Below are 18,284 nucleotides of genomic sequence, written 5' to 3'. Positions count from 1 at the left end.
CTGTGAGGACACAGCGAGAAGCTACGAGCCAGAAGAGGCCCTCACCCGACCGTGCTGCACCCTGATCTCACACTTGCAGCCTCCAGAACGTGAGCAATGAATTTCTGTTGTTTATAAGCCACCCAGTCTGTGGTATTTTGTTATAGCAGCCTGAATGGACTAAGACAGTACTTTTCCAAGCCTTATGTCCAATTCAGGGGAGAAAAAACATTAAACCTGTTGATTGGAATTGTGATACTGAAAACAAAATTGGCTTGACACAGTTTTCAGCTTCACCCCAGAAACACTCACTGGTGTTGACGAAGTCCATGGGTGTGTCTAGGCGGTGGGGATAGAGCCCTGGAAAACTAAACAAAACACATCGACGACACCCTGCCCATCCTTGCATTCTAATCGCTTTGGAGGTATCATGACCCAGTGGGCACAATGCTACATCTTACTGGATCCAGTACTGAAGCCCTGAACGAACACTCTCAAGTTTTATGAACTGGAGAGGCACAGACTTTAGAAGCAGAAGCATCGTACTTGAAGACCTCTTGAATGTGAGCACAGTTCTCCCACTTCCAGTGGGGTCACGTCGGAGGCCACGTCCTGGGCAGGTGGTCTCCGCGTAGATGCCGCAGGTCTCGGCCGCTCTCTCCTTAGTGAAGCTGACTCGGATTCTGACCTTTTGCTGAGCTCAGGGTGGAAACAGGAAAGTGGATCCCAGTCCTTCCTTCCCATCCTTGCTCTCTGCTCTGTTCCTCCTCCTCCTTTATTTCCTAAACAAGCTTAGAGTTTTTATAATTCATCACCTGGCTGACAGATGAGTTCTGCTGGAGAATATTAGAAAATGTCTCAAATCTCATATATATGCTAATGGTATGCCGAGACCGGTCGGCAGTGTGCTGGAGTTTTTAATCTGTCTTGGCCAGTGTGGAAAGTGGAGGAGACAAGTCACTGCTCTCGACAATTTATGATCAAACAGCTGAATTGTGAAGGAAGAAGGACATGCAGAAAGGGAGAGTAATTTTCTGATTTAACAGCGTTGTTACTACAAATAAAGAAATCTTGATTTTGACTGTGCTCGACATTAAATGAGTTTCCTGTGCCCTATGCTGAATTTTTCATTTTCAGATTCGTATAAAGGGCCCTGCTTAGATACAAGTGACAGATAAGGAAACGATTGCATATGGAAATCAAATGTGTATAATAAAGCCATCTTCTGTTTATTTAATAAACACATGTAGATTACTGCTGGGGGGGATGCACTGATAATTCTTCATTGTGTTCCCCTTTTTTTTTGCAAGTCACAAAGAATCTCATTTAACAACCAGAAACGCTAGGTCTAGGCTCTTCCCTTTATTACCTTCCCGCCATGCAGGGGTCCGGCATCTGGAATTTACAGCGAACACTCTGTTTTGGCTCTGCAGTCCCTGCTTCTGTGTATTATTTCAGTACATCATTGTGAGTACCACAGTAATTTTGGAGGATGCACCATTAAGTTGTGTTTGTAATATTTCCATTATAGAAATGGCAGGATGGGCTGGGAGGGGAAGGAACAACGACATTATTCTGAAAAGTGAGGGGTTCTCAGCCAAGCCTGGCATGGTGTGTCTGCTTTTCAGAAAGGCGGTAAACAGAAATATGCGTGTACTGTCAGGTTCGGGCTCCCCAAAGCTGGACTGCTCCCAGCTCCTGTCTGCATTAGGGGCTCTCTGAGGTGTGTCCCCATAACCGGGGTGTGGGCACAGCCAAGGCCAGAGATGCAGGTTTTGCTCGAGATTGTGCGGTGGTCTCAGGTTTTTATTAGGAGGGGCACCCCGGCAGACTGGAGTCCACTGACAAGACCACGTCACGTCCACGGTGCTTGTGAAGCACCTGAGCTGTACAACAGGACAGAAGAACTGAGGTCTCATGAGGGTGAACTGCCCAGGGATGTGGCCAGGTGATGAGAGAAGTCACTGTGACCAGTCGGAGCAGGAGGAGAGACTCTATTCCTGCTGCAGGAACCAGAAGAAGAAGGTCTTTTGAGGCATTAAGAATGGAGCCTGGCCTTGAAGGAGGAGGTTATTTTCTCTCTCAGGAGATTTCGTGTTAGTGGAAAAGGTGCTGAGTTCTTATGTTCCTAGGCTGTCCAAGTGACATTTTCTAGAAGTTTCAAGCTTCCTTGAAGTTAGAGTACAAGTCAGTGCCAAAATGGGGCATAAAATCAGTCTTTCAATTTTCTTCAAGTTTCAGTATAAATCTAGATTCACAAGTGTATAAAGAGAATAATAAAGATAACTTTTATTTCTTTTTACACCATTATCAGCTTTAAAAGTTTTTTACTATCTATCTTTCATCTATCTGTCTGTCTATCTGTCTATTGCTATCTCTCTCTCTCTCTCTCTCTATCTTTCTATCTATCATCATCATCCATCTATCCATCATCATCTATCTAGTTTGCTTAGGTCCCTTTGTTTTTCTTTCTCATCTTGAACATACACTACATAGTTTTTACTTAGAACAGATTGATAAGGAAAACATGAAGTTATGTGTTTATGGACATGGCAATCTCTTCTGTTATCACAAGGTTTAGTTCTAGATTAAATTAGTCTGTTGCAGTGGTTCTCGGTTGGAGATGACTCTGCCCTCTGCGCCCCCAACCCTCAGGGATATTTAGCAATGTCTGGAGACATTTTTGATTGTCAAAACTGGGGGGTACGGGAGGGATGCTACCGGTGTCTAGTGAGTGAGGGCCAGGGATGCTGCTGAGTGTCCTAGAATGCACAGGACAGCCCCACACCAAGGAAGTATCTGCCTCAAACGGCAGGGGCATTGAGATTGAGAAACGCTGGTCTGATGCACCACCGTGGATGGAGATTGCAGGATGTGGCTGAATGAAGAGCTGAGAGAAGACAGGCCTGGACTCAGAAGGTGGACGTCTGGACCTCACTCCCATCCAGCTACGTGAATGTGGGAAAAGGTCTCCAGGTCTTTTCACTTCCTAGCTCCTGGTGTCAATGAACAGACAGGGCCGGGACCAGTAAAGTAACGTGTGTCCTTGAATTGGTGCTGGTATCTGAAATAGGGGAGTGTGATTGGGCCTGAGTCGGCCTGTGGTGGTTGATGAATACAGTTGGAGGAAGGACAGTGGTGACCAGTGGTGGTGCGTGCTGAGTCCCATTTATCTGAGTCAAATTGGAATATTGACCTGGAAGGTTCTGTACTCACATCAACCAAGCAACTGAGAACATCTTCAGAAGATGTTGCAATTTTTATTTACATTACATTACTGTTCCTTTTGAATCTTAATTTCACATCTCTTTTGTAAGCTATTTATTCCAGGAAACACCATTCTTATTGTACAGCTCTAATGAGATGCTAGAGGCATTTACGGTGTCAGTTTTTATTTTTGAAGAAGGAAGAAATTGCCTCTTTAATCTACTACAAAGTGAAACCACACCAACATGTTAGAACAGGTACCTGGAGCCAGTTTTGTTCTGTGTGTTGGGGTTTGTGAGCGTGTGCATGCTTATTTTAAAAATACCTCTTTGTTTGCTGTTTGGGGATATGAGGACATGATTCTTTCTCTGCACGTTCCCATCTTGCCGGTTCAAATGGCGTGTGCAAGGAGGGCTGAGCCGGGAAGAAGCAGGCAGCGAGCCTCCCCTTGCAGATGCCCTCCCAACGGTGCGTAACGCTCCCCGTACACTTGCCAGCCTCTGGTTAAAAGCCCCTCTGGAATCCTGCGAAGCCTTCGGTTGCGGATCAGTTCTGAGACCTGCACACCCCAAATGGTCGCCTTCTTACTTGCATTCTCCCGAGTCTCATCAGCTCTGTCCTGGACGCAGGCAGGAGGCTGCTCTGGGGCTCCCTGGAGATATCACTCTGTTGTGAGATAACAACTTTCAGAAAGAGATGCAAACATTTTTTCCTACCTACATGTTCAGACAATAAGTTGATAAACCTAGAACTCAGCTGCTTCTTTCTCTGGCTCATTCTAGCCCACATTCTGTTTGACATAATTCAAAGCACGGATGAGCCACAGCAAGAGGCGGGACGGCACCTGAGACTGGGAAGCGCCCATGAGGGGGTGCAGGCAGCTCCCTGCTTTTAGCACAAACTGCTGGCAGAACAGCTCATTGTTTCATATCCCGGAAGCACTTCCAGAAGCGGAGAATCCTAGCCTTTCCTCCTAGAAGATTCTGGGATTCATCGGCAGGGCATTTCCTCTCTGCCTGTCTCATCGAGAGGCCATGCCAGAAGTTACAGACTCTTGGCCCAAGGGCTCCCCGTGCGTGTGGTGAACTGAGTGTGAACTTATTCACACTCGCTGGTCACCAGCACACAGGACGGAAATGTGGAGTCCGGCCAGGCACAGATAGCAGCCAGCACACCTACAAACTCTCCTTTCTTTTTCTGTCTTGTTTTTTTTTTGATAACCACACCATTTTTTAAAAAAATAACATTTCTTGAATATTTAGATATTAGAGAAAAGCATAAAGATAAAAACAAGAACATATTAATACCAGGTTATTACTACGTCAGGTTAAATATTAATAAATTTCTTTTATTTTTTCTTCTATAAAAATAAAAACATATAAACATTATAAAAGTTAGAACATGCACAACGTTTTCCTATCACAATATTTCATTTAACATCATAATAGTGGCATTTTCCTGTTTTATAGTTGTGTTTGAAAATACAATTTAAAAATAATTACTTATCAGTTGCCTGAATATTCTGTAATTTATTTATTTATTTTTTAAATTTTATTTATTTATTTATTGTTTATTTTTCCCCCTAAGCCCCAGTAGATAGTTGTGTGTCATAGCTGCCCATCCTTCTAGTTACTGTATGTGGGACGCGGCCTCGGCATGGCCTGAGAAGCAGTGCATCGGTGCTCGCCCAGGATCCAAACCTGGGCCGCCAGCAGCGGAGCGCGAGCACTTAACTGCTAAGCCACGGGGCTGGCCCTCTGTAATTTATTTAACTGTCTCTACATTTTAGATCTGTTATCAATTTTTTCCTGTGATAAAAGTCTGTGATGAGCACTGTGCGCAGCCCTCAATCTCATATCTCGTTCAGCTCCTCGGATCTGCAGTGCTGGAGGCAGAGGGGAGGGTCCTTGGGGCTCCAGTACCAGTGGCTGGTACCAGGGATGCTGGAGGTCGTGAAGGTCTTCACAAAGATGATAATAGTGATATGAACAACAGTTAAGAATGTTTGGTCCTCTTAGTATACCAGGCAGTTTTCTAAGCTCATTTAGCTTCACAACAACCCAGCGAGAAAGGCGCTGGGTGCAATGATTATTCCCGTGATTACAGAAGAGAACATGACCCTAGACCATTGGGAAGGAAGTTGCTGAGGTTGAAGCCCCACCTGCCATGTCCGCCGAGAGCCTTGAAGCCTTTCCCTCAGGACATTGCTCTCCTTCCTTTCGCTCACTTGCCTGACACTTAGGGAACACTGCTGTTTCTTTTCCCTGTTGTGTAACCTACATTCCAGAGCGGATGCATAGTCCATGTCTCCTTGGCCCAGCCTTTGGCACAAGGATCTAATCCCAACCCTTCCCCACGTCTGACCTTGTGTAACTCCTCCTCGTCTGTGTACTTGCCTTGCAGGGAGACTGGTCGAGTGGCCCCCCTCCTCTCCCACTCATCACGCCTCAGTGCCCTGCAGACAGGGCTCAGCCCGCGGTACTCCCAGTTGCCAGGACAGTGAGCATTGCACGGAGCATGAAAGCATTGCTTCCAAGAACTTCTGCACCTGGACCGCATGGACAGCTTTTTCTTTGCTATTAGCAAAGTGACGTCTTTGAAGGACGCAGAGCTGGACATAATCTGTAATGTGGATGTGAAGAAGAGATGGTGGCAATGGGCAGCAGATGGAAACAGCTCTGCTCCCAGCCCAAACCCCACAGGAGGTGGACAGAACACAGAGGGCCCTCATGTGGGTGCATGTATCACACACTAATAACCGCTAAATTCCAGGCTTCCCTCTCCATCCTAGTGCCAGCCACTCACCACAGGCAAAGAGAAAGAGCCAAGAGCTTCCCGAAGGAAAGCAACCAGAGGAGTCCCATTAGCCTTTTGATGATGTGGAGTGAGGTGAAGGATGTGTAAGTAGATGGTCTGTGATTAGACACGAGCAGCCTGTTTCCTTGTCATGCCATCTGGGTGTAAGTGATCCTCTGAGCCTGCAGGTCTGAGCCCACCAATGCCACCCTACCCCACCAACTCCCTCCAGACTCACATCCTTCTTTGCACATCCCAGAAAGAATCCATTTGCTCCAAATCACATGTGAGCGTGATGATTCTACTGCTGTAAGGGAGACAGGGAGGGTTTTCACCTTCATACCCACATCATCCACGCCACTGGACACATCATTTCTCCAAAATCTCTCTCCTTGTCTCACCCACCTGGAGTTTTCCGTCCCCATCCTCACCTGTAACACCTGGCCTGGCTGACAGCTGTGTTCCACCCATGCCCTGCAAATCTCTTCTCCTTATGGAATTGAGCAGTACTTCTCAGAAGGGGTGATTTGGAGTTTGGGTGGGATAATCCCATCATGCAGTGCAGGATGTTTGATATCTCCAGCTCTGGCCAAGTAGAGCCAGTGGTGCGTCTAGTCATTGTGGCAATCAAAATGCCCCAAAATTTCTGAATACCACATCGGGGTGTTACAAGATTGAAAACCACTGATTTATATCTAGGGATCTATCTATATCCATATACATATCAGTATCCATATCTATCTATCTATCTAAAGAGAGAAAGAGAGATCTTAAAGAATTGTCTCACACAATGGTGGAGGTTCACAAGTCCAAAACCTGATGGGGAAAGCCAGAAGGCTGGAGACTCAGGGAAGAGTTGCAGTTCAGCAGTTTAAATCCACAGGCCATCTGCTGGAAGAATTTCTACCTGCTTGGGGGAGGCCAGCCTTTGTTCTGTTCAGGCCTTCAGCTGATTAGATGAGACCCACCCATGTTAGGGAGGACAATCTGCTTTACTCAAGGTTCACCAATTGAAATGTCAATCTCATCCAAAAAATATCTTCACAGAAACATCCAGGATAACGTTTGAGCCAATATCTCGGCACCATGATGCCGAGTTGATACATAAAATTACATACAGCCATACAGCCAAGTTGATACATAAAATTAACCATCACAGGAAGACTGGGGTATGTGCTTAAGCAGATTCCATAATGCCCATGCATACAAATGCTTCCTCTGTGTGAGGTGAGGAGCTTGTTAAAAATGCTCATTCCTGGCACTGCTCACAGCCCTTCTGCACTTTGAGCCCACACTCTCCTCTCAGCTCATCATCATATGGCTAACGCACTCGCCCAGGGGTGTGTGGATGGAAACAGCACACTGGGTCTCAAAGGTGAGCCTTACCTGTGGTGGTGAGGGAGTGGGCCTTACAGTGGGAGCATCACTGAGCGGGACTCCAGAGGTCGTCCTTCCCGACCCCTCGGAAGGATAACACCAGAGTTTAAAATAATCTGTTTTGCAATTGGACCTACAACTGTGTTACTTGTCATTCCAGAAGTCCCAGAGACTTTGTCTTTTTGTAGCATTTTTTTTGTTTGATTTTTAACTGATTTAAGAGGCACATGGAGAGAATCCACTTTTGATGCAGTGTTGTCAAGTGGTCATTATTGTTCCTTCTCACACAGCGTGGAAGATGGACACAGACGCACCCCCCCATTGGGCTGGTTCTGTTTCCTTTGGAAATCACCGTCCTCATTCCCTGGGCTGGCCCTGCATGTCCAGGTCATCAGGTCCTCACTGGACTATTCACAGAAGGCAGCACGCTTCCCCACCACCGTACGAGGGGCTGAAGCGCCCTGGGTTAAGTGTTATTGATTTCAGAGCAGCAGGCTTATTTCTTGGCAGCGCGATCGAGTTTCAAGCTAGTTCCCATTGAATTAATTTTTGTTGTTCCATGTTTGAAGTTCAGACAGGAATAATTGGCCTGGGAAGGGGTCCCTGCATTCTTGCCGAGTAATGAAGCTGGAGGCTGCGCTTCCTCACCTCTGGAACGGGTTTCATCTGGAAGTCTTTCTGTGGTTTCCAGGAGACCTTTTGACTCTGCCCGTAGCCAGCAGCAGATGGGGTAGTGGACGAGCAGGTAGACAGAGCACTTCTGATTTCTGTTTGTTTGTGGTCTGGGAGGACGCAGCTCCAGGGGACCCTCTGCCCTGCTGGAAGGTGGGGGGTGCTGCTTCCTTTGATTGCCAGCAAGATCCGGAGCCTTTGGATTTGGTGTGGGGCGGGGGTGGTGGAGCGGCCATAAACAGCGCTTTGGGAAATTCTGCTTTTCCAACACCCCGAGTGCTGTAGAGACCACGCCCCAGAGGAGCCAGTGTCTCAGATCCCTCACTTCTTTGTTTTGCTTTGCTTTCAATCTCTGCTTCTTTTAGATTAGGTCTTACCCATGTGCAAAGATGCAGGGGTCATGTTCTCTCTCCACCCTCAAATTAAATGGGGTCCCTTCATAGGGACTTGGGGGCGCCTCCTAGGGGCCAGCCTGTCATTGGGCTCGGGACCAGACTCCTTGGCCTTCAGGAAGACAGTCCATGATGAGCACAGTGGTAAATGTGACAGTTGGAAGTTTTGTGACCGTGATTGGATCTACCTCACAAGGCTTTAGGGGGATTCAATGAGCTAATGTGCAGGAATGCTCTCCATAAGCCTTGGAGGGCTGGACCAGCGCTGCCAATTGTCATCGTCACTGACATGTATATGACCGGAGGTAAGTCGGGCATCGCCTTCTACGAGGTGTCTGCTCCTTCCCAAGTTCAGAGAACCAGGTGCCCAACAGAATGTAATGGAAAGACAAACACACATCTACAGAAGCGTCCACTGGCTTCTCCGCCCCCGTTCCACTCTATGTGCCCGGATTAAAAGAGAAGCAATAGGGCAGGCCTGGTGGCATATGGGTTAAGATTGCGCATTCCGCTTCGGCGGCCCAGTGTCCACCAGTTCGGATCCTGGGAGCGGATGTACTCACCGCTCATCAAGCCATGCTGAGGTGGCGTCCCATATAGAAGAACTACAACTCTACAACTATGATACACAACTGTGTGCTGGGGCTTTGGAGAGAAAAAATAAAAAGAGGAAGATTCGCAACAGTTGTTAGTGCAGGGCCAATCTTCCACATACACACACAAAAGTTAAGCCTTCATTAGATGGTCCATTGGCTCATTAGAAAACAAATAAACTAAAAGAGAGGCAACAACATTTCAAGACACCTTGAGCAGGTGCTTAGGAATCGATGGTTTTCTAATTGGAGTGTTTTCTCCCTACAGGAGGGGCCCCGACGGGGGTGGGTAAGATGTGGCACTGTTTTATCTGTACCCCCAATTTTAAGTCAGCTGTCCTGTTGTTGTGCACAGCTCGGTTTCTTGAAACACAAGTTCAGGAGCCCTCCTGGGCAGGTCGCCAGGGCAGGGGGCATGGAGGAGAGCCGAGCACTCCAGGCCCCCACAACCCTCCAGGACGGGCCAGGAGGGCTCTGCACAGGTGCTGGGTGGCTGACGAAGATGAAATGCAGGAACCTCAGTGCAAAAGATGCAAGGGTCCAGGCCAGACAAGGCTCATTCTGGGCGACAGGCTGGTCATAGCGCTGGCTGGGGTCCGCAATAACTAAGGAGGCTTAGGGTGTTTTCAGCCCTCGCGAGTCTTGTTTGTATTGTAGCTGTGCTTTCTGGAACTTTAATTCACTGTAAATATCTACTTCATACGTCTATTTTATTGCTCTTTTAATCCAGTTATAATTTTGCTAAACTTTTCTGCAGTTAATCTTGCCTTCCCCGCAGCACTGATGAAATCAGGTGAAAAGACTTCTAGCACAAAAACTCTTTGTTTTCAGGGAAAAATAGTCTGCAAAGGGGAGAAAGTCAGTGAGGTCCTAACTCACTGTTTCCTGCTGTGCTCCCCTCTGAGAGCTGCTGGCCCTGGACCAGGACGGGACTCCCCGTGAACACGTGTCCCCCATTTCCAGTCCGTGTCCCCCACCCTGAATCGTAAGAGTGGAAACCAAATGTTCCGTGCAGAGATGAACGTGGTGACATCTAGTGGTGACATCGCTGAACTACAGACACACATCCCCTGTCCCCAGAATCTTGAGATTCATTCACTCGTTCATTCATTCTGGGTCTTTTAAGTCCAGAAAGATAACGGTCATCACAGACTTATTATTATTAGTTTCTTGGAAGGTAGAGGCTTCCGAATGTTTCGTATAGAAACTTGGAGTTCACCCAGTCCAGCTTCTCATCCAAAATTTGAATCTCACCTGCAGTATCCCCACTGGACAGCCGTCCAGTCTCTCTGTGAACTCCTCCAGTGGCAGAAAACTCACCAGTTAGTTCATTCCCATTTCACAGAATCGCATCGAGGCTGGGAGGATCTAGAGACCATTAAGTCTAACACCCTCATTGTACGGGTGGGAGCCAGAAGAATAGGTGGGTGTAGAAATTTGGTGGCACTCAGATGGTGAATTAGCAGCTAAGCCAGACTAAAGCTGAGTTCTCCTTGCTGTTAGCCCACAGGTCTTTCCTCCACCAATAAGTAATAAACTTTTCCTTCCTTAGTCTTCCTCCTTCCCTCCCTCCTTCCCCCTTTCCCTTCATCCCTTTCTTTTTTCCTCTTTCTTCCTTTCCTCAACAAATATTTTCTCACTGCCCAGTCTATGTACCAGACACTATGCAGAGCTAATGTGAACCATCTTAGGGATATGGAAGCTGACATTCTTGTGGGGATACAGTCAATGAATAGGCAGTTGCCGGGTCCTGTAAAAAAAAAAAAAAAAAAAAAGAGGGCAGGCAGTGGGGAAAGTGGTGTAATCATTACATTGTGGTTGGCAGGGACAAAACCAACACAAACTGGCTTAAACAAACAAAAACAAACAGCTCATAGCCTAGAGAGCCCAGGATGCTGGGCCAGGCACCTAGACTACATCATCAGGACACTTTCTCTTCATCTCTCGGCTCTGTGCCTCCATCTCTGTGTTGGCCACTTTCTCTCCCACTGAAGATGGCTACCCATAGGCAACGGGGGTTACCACCCAGGTAGGCATGGCCACAGACAGGGCAGGCGGAAATCATCTCACCTGTTAAGCCAGAGGAAGGAGAGCTGATCTTGCCTAAATATGCACATCCCATCCCAGGAAAGGACCAGGACAACCAGCTGGTGTTATAGGTCCATCCAGAATCAAGACGGTGGAAAGTTTCAAGGTGGGTCTCAGTCACTGCCCAGCTCAGGGGCCAGGAGAGAAGGACCATGCCTGGTAATCCTACCAGAACACCATGAGGGGATGGGACAGACCATTCATTACAAGTGAGGGTGAGGGGCAGACACTCCTGAGGCTGCCTCAGGAGCAGAGGAAACTTCTAGGACCAAAGGAAGTCAGTTTTAAGACCAGAATGAGGTTGTTTCAGTCCAGAGAAATGGGTGTGTGTGGGCAGAAAACAGTGTTCCAGCTTGGGGAACAGCACACACCACAGCCAGGAGGGCAGAGGGGATGCTTCGAGCACTTCTCGGGATCTGGTAGGACTGGGGAACCCAGCCAGAGCTGTCGGCAAGTGGGGGACGTGAGGCTGGGCAGGGAACAGAGGATTTGTGGTCCATGTTATGCATTTGAGACTTTATTCAGGAGGTAATTTGGGGCCACAGGCAGGTTTTAAGCTCAAAAGTGGTGTGTCCAGACATTGATTTTGTGTGTGTGTGTGAAGAAGATCAGCCCTGAGCTAACACCTGATGCCAATCCTCCTCTTTTTGCTGAGGAAGACTGGCCCTGGGCTAACATCTGTGCCCATCGTCCTCCACTTTATATGGGACGCCACCACAGCATGGCTTGACAAGCAGTGCATCAGTGTGCACCCAGGATCTGAACCCGTGAACCCCGGGCCACCACAGCAGAGCGTGCACTTAACCGCTACACCGCTGGGCTGGCCCCTAGACATTGACTTTAGAAAGAAAATTGTGGTTGCAATAAGAACTGAGGGAGACCAGTGAAGAGGCTGTTGGAATAACCCAAAAGAGAAAAAACTGCGGTTGCACCAGGACGTTGCCTGAAATTAAAGTCAAATAATGTGGTCATGATTACTTTTGACACGTTTCTGAGAACTCAGGATCCAAATGGTTCAGGCTCTCTGGAGTTATTTCATCTTTTTTGGCCTCAGTTTCCTCACGTGAAACGAGGGAACTGGAATCTATAACTTCAAAGATTCCTTTCTGTTCTAAAATTCTATATTTCACACTATATAGTTAAAAACTAGGCAAGCATCCCTGTTACTACATCCAGAAAGGAGATAGAAGTGGACTTGGGATTAGAGGTCAGGCCTCTCTTCTGGTCTCTCTGGAAAAAATACTGAAATATCATTTCAATAACGTTAGTTTCACATCAATTCCTTTGCATGAAAGTATTCTACATCTAATCAGTGTTTGAATTTAACTCTGCACATCTCAAAGCAACTCCCCCGTCAGAAACATCCATGTGGGTTCAATCTTGCATTGGGAACTCCTCACGCATCAGGGTTGAAGATGCTCCCTCAGATCTGCTCTCCCCTCAAGACCCCAATTACTCCTTAGCTGACGCCATTTGCCCGGAGAAAAACGGTTGCCAGCAGTTAAAGTCAATATTTGCCCAGCACTCGAATATACAATGACGACTTGCACCCACTGTTTAAGAGGCAAATGGCAGATGATGAATTTTGAATGGGTGAGAAGGGAGACCTCCACTTTCCTCTGGTCCGCATTTACTCACGGGCTTTGGAAGTGCAAGATGAATACTCTGACTTCTAAGTTCTTAGATTAAATGTTGTCTTTTTAAATCAAAAGTAAGCAAATCCTATGTAATATGCCTGACATATATTTATTACAACATTCTTTAGAAGCAATTTCCATTCTGATATGCCACTGCCTGGATTATTATTAAAGAGTTAAGGAAAATAGAAAGTAGGTGATCAAGATTAGATTTCTCAAAGATGTAACCACAGAACGAATGGTGCATTATAAGAACATTAAAAAAGCAATAGGGTTTAAACTGTTCAACACATCGATGTCAATTGACAGACCCTCCAGAGTTTGTTTTTTAACACTCCTGTCGTCAAAATTATAAAGCTGGAGTCTTACAGACTGTGGTTTTATAACAGCTATATGGGAAGTTGTTTATATGCTGTAGGGAAGTGAATCAGTTGGGAAGGAACAGGCAATGTTTATTATGATTATTTATTCTTACTTTTATAATTTGAAAAGAAACCACAACAAAATGAGGAGAGGATATGATGATAATAGGAAACTTCCACCTTAAATGAGCAAATGCAGACACTTACATTGGACTTTTTAATGTATTTGTACACAGTAAAACGTTACAGACGGGTGGAAGTCCCCCGGATCCCTCCTCAGAACCAGTGCTATCCCATGCCCCGTGATGGCCGCCTCGCACATGGTGTGTGGGGTCCACGTTTTTACACTTTCATCATACCTACACTTTTACTACGCACATGTGTTCTTTATTTTAATAACTTGCATACTTGAATACGGGTAATATGTTCTGGACTTTGCTTTTTCTACATCTCTGATGAAGCGTAGAGAACACAGGAAAATATCCAGTGAATTTAGCCATTAGGGATTGGATTAGTTCCTGGGCCGATGTAACAAATTACCACAAACCAGCTTAAAACAACAGGGATTTATTATCTCGTTGTTCTGGAGGCCAGAATTCCAACATCAAGGCGTTGGCAGGGCTGCGCTCCCTCCAAAAACTCTAAGGGAGGATCCTTCCTTGCTTCGTCCAGCTTCTGGTGCCTCCAGGCTTTCCTTGGCCTGTGGACGCATCACCCCAGTCTCCGCCTCCATCATCACATGGGCCCCTCTATGTGGTCTGTTCCCAAGCTCCCTCTACCTCCTCTCATAAGGACACGTGTGATTGCGTTTAGGGTCCACCCGGATAATCCAGAATAATCTCCTCTTCTCACCCTCTTTAACATAATGACATTTTTGGCCATGTAAGTAATATCACTCTTTTTCCATATAGAGTGATGCTCACAGGTTCCTCCGATGAGAACTGAGTATCTCTTTGGTAGGGGGTATTTTCTCAGCCTGCCTGGTAATGTTTCTTTCTAGGGATCTGACTGCAATGCTGTGGAGACCATCGTTGATAGGACATGCACTTGAGTAGGAGATTTTCTTGGGGGTCTTATCTGGACTTGGGATGGCTGAGTTCAAGTTCTGCCAGACAACCCCCCCTCCCAGGGGCTGCACCACCCACCCCCTGGGAGGTGAGACCTCATCTCCGCACATTCTCATCCACATCCAGTTGTCAAACCTGAAGATGTTTACCCATATCAAGGTTCAAATACCAATTCACTTGAAAAGGATCGTTTCCCCTATTCTTAGTGAGATGCGGTATGTTTTCCTGTTTAGGATTAATTGTTTGTATTTTTCTTGTAAAGAGTTCTTTATATGTTTTGAATATTAATCCATTTTTCTCTGCTATGTATGATACAAACAACTTCTCTCAGAATATCACTTCTTTAATACATCCATATTTTGCATCTTGAAGAGTCCTTCCATATCACCTAATTTTGTCTTATAGTTTTATTTTTCCACATTTGGTTTAAAATCCATCTTGAACATATTTTTGTGTATAGTGTGGAGTAAAGATCTAACTTTATTTTATTTTTCCATCTGGGAGACTTTTATGAATAGGTCTATCTTTTTCTCATTGATTTATAATGTTTCCTCTATTATTTATCAAGGTTTTTCATTTGATTGCTTCTATTTCTAGGGTTTTTTCTTTGTGCCATTGATATATTTCCTTCTGTGCACCAGTATTACAATGGTTTCACTACTGTCTATTTAAAATAAGCATCAGAGCAGGCAGGGAGACCCTCAGTCTTTTCTTTTCAATTGCTTTGATTATTCTTCTGTCTTCCCTTTTATATCTGAATTTTAGAATCAGTTTTTTGAATTTCTACTTAAAGCCCTGTGGGTTTTTGTTTTGTTTTGTTTTCATTTGCATTAAACTGGAAGCCAGGTTTAGGGGAAACTTGACATCTCAGTTGTTGTGTCCTCCACATCACGGATGGGATATATCTCACTATTTATTATTACCTTTTTCAGTTCTTGAAAACGCTGGTTACTATTCTCCACAGTGGCATTTTTCTGATGCATTATAGTTTCAGATCTTATTGTACTTTTCTATTATGTTTCCAAAAACCCATTGCCACAAATCTATAGGAGGCTATTGAATTTGAATGTTTGTGTCGTGTCCAGACAACTTGTTGAAATCTTTAATGAGTTCTGCTATGTGTCTAGGTATTTTATTAGGTTTTCCTTGCAGACGCTGATGTCACATACGTGTCTATATCTCCTTTCCCAACGCTAACTGCCCTGCACCAGCCCCAGCCCCAGGCCCATTGTGTAAATTATTGATTGCCGCATAACAAATAACCACACACTCACAGGCTGGAAACATCACGTTTATCATCTCACTCTTTCCGAGGGTCAGGAGTCTGGGCACAGGGGTGGGTCCTCTATGCAGGGTCTCACAGCCTTCGGTCCAGGTGTTGGCCGGCCTGTATCCTTTCTGGAGCTCCTGGTTTTCTTCCAGTTGTTGGCAAAATTCAGTTCCTTGTGGTTGTAGGACTGAGGTCTCACTTTCTTGCTGGTTGTTGGCCTGAACTGCTTTCAGCCACTAGAAGCCCCTGATTTCCCTGCGTGTGGCCCTCCCAGGCCCTCACTACAAAGCAACTCGCTTCTTCAATGCCAGCCTGAGACTCTCTCTCTCTATCTGCTGCATCAGAGCCTCGTATAAACTAACAAAACTGTTGAAGTGACTTCCCACCACCTTTGCCATACTCTGCTGGCTAGAAGCAACTGACAGGCCCCACACACACTCAAGGGGAGGGATTACACAAAGACATGACTCAGTGGAGGTCATCTTAGCCTTCTGGCTGCCATAGGCCACCATCTAGTCCCCAATGATTCATGTCCCTCCCTCACGCAAAATTTATTCATCCCCTTCTATGGTCCCCAAAAGTCTCAGACCATGATATCCACTATCAGATGCTGGACTGTGGACCCATAGAGATGGCGGCTAGTTAACAGCAACGACTTCCCATACACTTTTCCACAATCCCCCTTTGTGGTCTGATGTGGCTGGTCAACTGGATGGCTGGACATACTTGGTCAGCAAAACCAGTAATCAGGGTGAGAAAGTGGACGTGGAGTAGGGGGGATCATGGACAAGATGGGGTCCACAAAGCACATCTGCATTTGTCCATTACCCAATCTGCATCCTGAGGGTAATGACCACTGCTTCACTCCCGCCTTCCGCACACTGCACCTAGTGCATTCCATGTATACAAATCAAAGGAGCCATAGCAGGCTGCACATCAATTTCATTTATAAGTGAACTATCATCATTTTGCCAACACCCAGGCTCTTTGCAGGTCACACTATTCTGATGACCACTTCTGGTTCACTGACTGTAGAGTAGCCTCAGATTAAGGCCTGTCAGCACCTCACTGAAGTCAGGGATTGATGCAATGGCAGCACCTCTCACTCACCATCTTTTCAACCTACAGAAACCAGTCACTGCAGAACTCCTCCAGTATACCTATGCCCTTCTCAGGGAAGCATTCTCAATGGCTCACTGAATTGAGTGTCTAGTTGTGAGTGGTGAGCAGATCTCACATAATATATTTATTCCAGCGTTCCAATCCCCCTGTCACTGGACACCTTTCTCTACCGTATATCAAAGACGTTCTGAAATCTTAGCCCCATTCACTCTAGATGACCTTTGGGTCAAGTTTCCATTAACCCACTGAGCAAACTGTTGGAGCCACTCCTAGAGACTTAAGTCAACACCATCAGTTCAGAATTTCTGCTTGGTGCAATTAATTTCTTCAATTCTCACATTATTTTCCTTCTAGCTGGATGCAGCATCATAAGATCCATTTCCAATCATACTCTGTAAGTTTCTGTCAGTATAAATTAGCAAAATCTTACAATTCTTTTGGTGCGTAGGGTACATCCCAATGGGTGACACTCTGTCCTCACTCCCTTGTACATCCTGCTCATCTTTCTGAATCCTGTCACTGCTGACCAACAGTGGCCCTGGGCCCACCTGGGCTTAGCTGCAGATGTGGGAACAGTGAGAGATGGTGGGCATGGGTCTTGACGAGGATCAGTATCCCCTGCAGGTTAATATCTCGGGAGATGTCATAACAAGCTCTTCAGGAAAGGAGAAACTGACCGCCTCTGACAGGAGAAGAAGGGCTACTTCTAGTGTCTGAGGAATATGGCAGAATTGGGGGGATTTGATTTGCAGCCTCCCTGGATCCTGCCCCAATGTCCTCGCGCCAAGTTTCAGGGCTCACAACCTTCCCAATCAATGTCCTTAAGTTGATATGAGACCCTCACAAGGTTGTGAACTCAATACGCATTGTGATTTTGCAGGATTAGAGTTTGGTCTTGGTTTGCAGAAGTTTTGACTTTATAGTTACAAAAGAAGCACATTGATTTCAGCCACAGAAACTTTCTGCTCCTTACTTGGTCCTTGAATGGGACATTTAAAGTCCTGGACTTATCATTTTTCCTCCAAGCTCTCCAGCAGATATACAAATGTCCAAGCCCCCTCACGGTTATCATACTCTTATTTCCATCAGAATGTTCTGACAGAGTTCAGAGGGTCCACAGTGAACTGTCCAGTGGTGGCCCCAGGGCAGTGATGGTCAGCAGGGCACAGTCAGAAAGACAAGGGGGATGCACGGTGGGGAAGAATGAGAAGACGGCCATCATTTGAATTGTTATAAAAAACAATCAGCCACCCAAGCACTGCTGGTAAGAGCAAATGACTTTCCTTGATAAGTCTGAGACAATTAATAAAAAACATAGACTGAAGAAGAGTTTACCATCAGATTCTTGCACACCAGTTCACTCCCAGATTTGTCCTCTTCTTTTTTGTTCTTCTCCATTTTACTTTGAGACTCTCATAACAACTCAGGGAAATAAATGTTCTGCAGTTAACAAAATGCTTAAAATAGCCCACCTACCTCAGGAAAGGAAGCAAGCAACACTTCTAACAAACTATGTAGGCAACTTAAAGGATATTTTTCAAGTGAAAAATGTAGAACACATTGGGAGTGATTTTTTCAAGCTTTTCTGATTAATATTCATTCCCATTCTAGGTGAAAAGCTTTCTCAACCATTCTAATACAATGCAGTACCTTGTGTTCTCTTTGCTACTGATCAACTGTGCTTAGATAACCGATATTGTTATCCTTGGTAATTATTCAAAT

This window comes from Diceros bicornis, chromosome 20, assembly GCF_020826845.1.
Source record: "Diceros bicornis minor isolate mBicDic1 chromosome 20, mDicBic1.mat.cur, whole genome shotgun sequence".
In the NCBI taxonomy this organism is placed as follows: domain Eukaryota; kingdom Metazoa; phylum Chordata; class Mammalia; order Perissodactyla; family Rhinocerotidae; genus Diceros; species Diceros bicornis.
Note: the sequence above shows the minus strand (reverse complement) of the source record.